Below are 6000 nucleotides of genomic sequence, written 5' to 3'. Positions count from 1 at the left end.
GGGGATTTCCCAGGTCACTAATTTTGAAACCCCCCAAACACTGATCTAAAGATCAAATTCTTGCCTTCAATAGCAAGGATCAAAAGGTTGGAAAGCTGTATTCTGTCTCCTCATCTAGCACCAGGATTCTGTTGGAGAGCAGCAATTAAATGGACTCTAAGTCGGGCTTGTTCTTTCCTTCCTCATCTGTCCAATTAAGGACATTATTTGATTTGGTGCATCTTAGCCATTCATTTTGGTGGACAGTTGTTTCTCTTGTTACAAAGACCAAAGACCATTTTAAACCCAGAGTCAGCCAAATAGGTACAACAAATATCTCATCATTCCACATAGCTGCCTTAGGAGCACTGGGTTCCAATCTGTGCAGAAATCCCTGGCATGAGTGTTCTTGTGTACAGGAGCCTGAGCTTTGAGAACAGCCAATGTGGCATAAATTGTACCTTGCGGACATTTTTGTGCCATTTAATCCAAGTTCAATTACCCAATGTGAGAGCCCATGCAACACTGAGACAAAAAAAAAAAGAGAAGAGAAAGAAGGAGAGGGAGGAGGAGGAGGAGAAGTTATCATGATTCTCTTCTCCTCTAGGGGAAGAAATGACTAAAATATAACCTGAATGTCAGAGCATTAGTAATATTAATAATAACACCTTTGATACCTAGGCCAGTGATCTCAAAGTACTTTTAACATCCATTGTTTTCTTTGTACTCATCAAAATCTCTTTAAGGTCCCATTGAATGGGAATTGCCATGTCTTAAGTTTTTCCCTGTTCTATTTTCTCTTTGTTTATCAACTTTCTTGGAAAATGAAGGATCTTGACTTGAGTGCTAGGGACTTATAAATTTTTAATGAAAAAGGATATATTATTTTGGAGGTATGTCTTTCCTCTTACATAGATATCAGCCTGCAATGTACTTTATGGGAGGTATGAAGTTAGTGTATATACCTTCATCACAGCAGGGTAAATGTCAGAGGACCTCCCATTTATAGTAAACTGAATGAGAGAATTGGCATACAAAGTTAAAAAGTAGAAAATTCTAGACTGGTTTCAAAGCATCACAGTGAAGAGATAGTCATTTGACTCATGGAGAACCTCTGCTCTGATGCTTCTGAGCACACATAGTCCATATGATTAGATTTTGTGAGTCTATTTGAAATCTTGATCATTACAGTTTATAAATGGATACAGCCATTTGGAAATCTGACTTAGAATGAAAATCTGGACATTTGTCTCAAATGTTGAGATAGCTCTCAAACTAGGCTCCTTGCCTTGAATATTAGGTAGGTCATCCTTTACCTCTTGTCTTCCCTTTCCTCAACCCCCACCCCCACTCACCTCCAAGAAGAAAACTTCTAACAGTTTTCATCTGTCTTTGTAGTAACCCATTCCTGTAAATTCCTTCTCCATATTTTTGCTCTGTTTCATTTAGTTTGGAAAATGGCATTGTAGAATATGTTTGGTATAACCCTACTCCGGGCCAGCATCTGTGATCCCTTTAAAAATATATGTGTAGGGGCTGGCCAGGTGGCATAGTGGTTAAGTTCACGTGATCCGCTTTGGCGGCCCCAGGTTTGCAGGTTCAGATCCCTGGCAGGGACCTACATAGTGCTCCTCAAGCCATACTGTGGCAGTGTCCCATATACAAAATAGAGGAGGATTGGCACAGATGCTAGCTCAGGGCCAACCTTCCTCACTAAAAAAAAAAAAATGTGTGTCTGTGTGTGCATGTGTGTTCTGGGGTTGAAAGTATAGAAGTAAAAACCTTAAATAAAATAGAAAACAAACCTTCCTTAATATCCAGTTCCCCTCTATATTTTAGTTGTTTGAAAATGTTTCTCCTATTGTTCCTGTTAACTATTTCTCATATTTTGCCATCACACACCAAAACATGATGTCAGAGGTGTGTGTGTATGTGTGCATATGTGTATGGTAGAGGTGAGGGAGAGACTAGGTCAGATAGCATAGTGTGTGCAATGGTGAAGAACTTGCTCACTAAATTAATTAATCTTCAATTAGCAGATCACTGAGGATACGAATCACTCACAGGCAGTCAAAAGGTGATGTCAGTGAATGGTTATGGCTCAGCATGACTGCTCCTGTTTGCTATTGCGTTTAGTCCTAGTGCTACTGCTATGCCAGAGCTCTGCTATTGTAGAGTGGGACTTTAGAAATGTCTACTGCCAAGGATAGCATTAACAAATATTCTAGGAGATCCTTAAAGCAAGCAACAGTGTATTTACTTAATGAAATTTATAAATATGGCTTCGGAATGATCTTATTATTAGCAACATACTATTAATTTCTAGTTGAAAGAATAATATGCTCGCAAGATTTCTGAGCCTCAGTAGAAGACCCATTTTGGTGGAGATTGAATCAGAACAGCACATGCAATTTAAGGATTGCCGAAGAAAGGCAGGTGCATTGAGTAAAGTTGCTTCATCATGAGAGGTGAGTATTCAAGGTGGAGATGGTGTGCCCTTGGTCTACAGTATTTAGTTAAATTTATAAAATGTTTTCTGTCTAACCTCTCCATAATCAGTTACAAATTGTGCTAACAACGGATTACTAAAAATCCTTAATCAGGCTGCAACCTCCTTACCTCTAAGCTTCTTCCTAGAGAATATCTTCTTTTTTGAAGGGCAAGTAGTACCTCAGCTCTCTTATCATTCCATCTTGGAAATACTGGCTGCTAGTTGATAAAAAAAACAGTAGAGTAGGTGTGGAGTCAACTAGGTCCTTCTTTTCTAGAACATTTTGGATTTCCAACTTTAGTTAGGCTAAGGGGGAAACATAAAACATCAGCCATGAACTCCAGTTTTTGCTGGAGAGAGTGTCCATATAGGTAGCTGTGATTGATTGGGAAAAAAATACTTATATGAGCTCTTGGACTTGTTTCTGAGGTCAAAAGGGACCTCACATTAAAAAAAATGCGTAATCTATATCCTGGTCTTTGGGGCAAAAATAGTGCCTAATGTTGTACGGCATTGTGTAATCTTATTTGAGAGCAGTTTGTGGAGGGGCTCTATTAATGAAAACACATCGTGATGGAGAGAAGTGTGTGTGTGTGTGTGTTTCAGTGCTGTTTTAAATGGCCTGTTGGATAGACTCGATGAAGTGTGTTGGCTTATTTCTCCTTTGTCTCCTGTTCTCCCTCCACAGCAAGACTGGAAGAACAACACCCTTGTACACAGGCCTCCAGGAGTCTCTTTGGACGGGTAGGCCAATAAGAACCAACCTGCTGGTCCCCATCCCCCAGCCCCTCTGGTTGCTTCTGAATCCAGTTTCAGTGTTGTTAAATTTCGGGGCAGAAAGTGGTAATTTGGAAAAGTGCCAAAACTCACTGTAATTTTTCCTGGCAGCTTTCCCTTGGTGTCATTGGTAAGTTCTGCATTTCACTGGAGTGCCACACCACTATTACTACTACAGTATCCCACAGCTGACTTTTTTGTTTGGTCCACTTTTTCTTTTGTCTTTGGAAGAAGCCATTTTCTGAAAGGGTAGATGGGTTTAAACTCTATCAAAAGCTAGTCAGAATGCTTTCCCTTAGGGGCCATTCACTTCCTGTCTTATGCCTAATAGGTTTCTTTGGATTTTCTTTGATTCTTACATGAAAAGCGTGGGATGATCATGCTGGAGTAGTCTCCTGAGGTGGCTGTGTCGCATAGAACAGGCAGCACATTTGCTGTTTTAGCCACCTATCCTGTTTCACAGGTCTGCATGCCTGCCTCCCTCCATTTTGTCAGTGCTCACATCGTTTTTCTTCTCTTTCCAACTCTCTTCTACAGAACTGGTGTTAGAGCAAAAGACTCCATTCCAGATCCATTCCAGAGTTGCTGTGAGAAACTCCCCGACTCTGACTCTTTTTTTTCTATCTCAGTAAAATGGCAGTGTAAGAAAGCTTTATGCAATCAGGGCTGAAACAAATACCCACCTAGAACATTTGATTCTCCTTCTGATTTTCTTCTCCACCCTCCACTTTCAAAAATTTCCCTTACAATCATTTTACATGTGCGAAATTTTCCTACATTGATTTTAAAAAATAAAGCAAAACAAAAGCAGTCTACATTGGTTTAATATGGGAAGTCAAAGATAACAGACTTTTCCTGTTCCTGAGCAATAGCCTTCAGTATTAAGATTGGTGACCTTATCTTTCCTTGGTAATATTGTTGGTGCTTAGCTCTCCAAATCTAAAAACAGCTTAGTGTAATAAGTACCAAATACAGAACTCTTCAAATTTTTCTTCTGATGGACTATAAAGTGGCTTTCAAGCTTCTTTGCAAGTAGGTTTTTCATATACTATTTTTGTATTAGTTGGTGAATACAAACCTTCAATGAGGCTTAGCAGAAATGTCCAAATTCCTGATCTGCCCAGTGGTTTTATAAAACTCCAGTCTGGGTTTGTTTGTTTGTCTTTAAAATATTATTAGCTTTACTCTGTCTTCTCCAAAAGAATAATTAGCAAGCTGACCAGAGAGCTTGGAGGATAAGGAGAATGTACATATTAGAGTGTGAGAGAGTTGGTACCTTTTTCCTCATGTCGGATTGACCCTGGGTGTTATGTTTTGTCTGAACCCGGCCACAAACCAGTTCAGCCTGGACCTTTATTTATTTGAGTTTTTAGTTTTTGGCAAGGTGAGGTTGAGGGTAATTCTTGTTTTATATTGGTTCCAAAAAAGCAGGTTGACTTATGCCTAACGGTACTTTTACATACTCTTCTGGTGAAAAAAATAAAAAGCCTCATTCAGAAAATAACATTTCTCAAAATCTGTTCCCTATCATTATTCTGAAATGTAAATTCCACCAAATTGTTGATCTAAAGACTTTGAGAGAGTGGAAAAGGGATCTAGACAAGCAGTTCTTGAACGCCCACCAAGCTTGATGCCTCAGGGGTTGCTCCTTCGGGATTCTCGGCGCTGGGCAGGCACAATTTTACCGCTAAGAGCTGTTGAGCGCCCTTTAGACTCCGTTCCGTTTTTCTCCGTGGAGATCCAGTTCGTATTTTACAGCTCCCGTCTGGGAGCCGGTAATATAATGAATTGCCTTGACTCTAGCTTCAATCCACTTTCCTCGCTTAATATGCAGCCCAAAGTTTTGCAGCTCGCTGTCAGATGGTAGTGCTAGACTTTCACACTGCTCCCAAAGCCTCCGCTGGGGCTGTTTCTGAACACGGAGTTAGAAACTTTAAGAAACAGACAGCTCCAGACACAAATCCACCCCAGGCTTTGAACTCTGCTTCTGGCTTCCGTCAACTGACATAGTTGCCCTTTTGCTCAAACTCGCAGCTCCGGTTCGCACTTGGGCGAGCTCTGCTGGGTGTCTGCTGCTTTGCCGCGGCGGGGACGCGTGTGGGGGCCCCAACCCGGCGCTCCACCGATCCCCCGCGCCTTAGGTCAGAACAGAGGCAAACCCTCACTGGGGTCCCAGACTCCAAACGTCTCCCCCAGAAGGAGTGGGGAAAGGAAGGGGCCCAGCCCGATTTTTTGTTTGTTTGTTGACTTTTGTATTTCGGACACTCAGGGGAAGCAAATTGCGAGAGAGGAAGGGCTATCCTCCCTGGAAACGTTTCCCTCTCTTAGCAAACCTTTCAGGCCTCGGTTCCACATTTTGTAGTTGACTGCGTGGATTTTAATAGGCTGTTCCCTTATTTTCGGGCCCAATCCGTGCACACTGCAGCGGGATAAAATGAAAGCACATCCTCTGCCATTTTCAGTCGGTTTGTCCTGGCAGCCCTGCCCCCCCTCCTTGGATGCCGCCGCCGCCGCCGCGGGAGTTAAGGCTGCGTGCAAAAACTCCTCCTGATCCTCCGGGCCGGAGATCCAGTCCACGTTTGCCGAGTACCGTGCGGTCGGGGACGGTGATAAGAACTCTCCTGTGAGGGAGCAAGCGAGACTTTAGTCCGGTTTCCATGTCAACGATTCAGTCCATATTTGCCATCAGGCTGTTGGTGGCAGAGGCGCTTTCGTGAGGGTAGCGCTGTCCTAGTCCTAGTTCTCCGATCTGC

Source organism: Equus caballus, chromosome 2 (assembly GCF_041296265.1).
Source record: "Equus caballus isolate H_3958 breed thoroughbred chromosome 2, TB-T2T, whole genome shotgun sequence".
Classification (NCBI taxonomy): Eukaryota; Metazoa; Chordata; class Mammalia; order Perissodactyla; family Equidae; genus Equus; species Equus caballus.
This window is presented reverse-complemented; position numbering follows the sequence as displayed.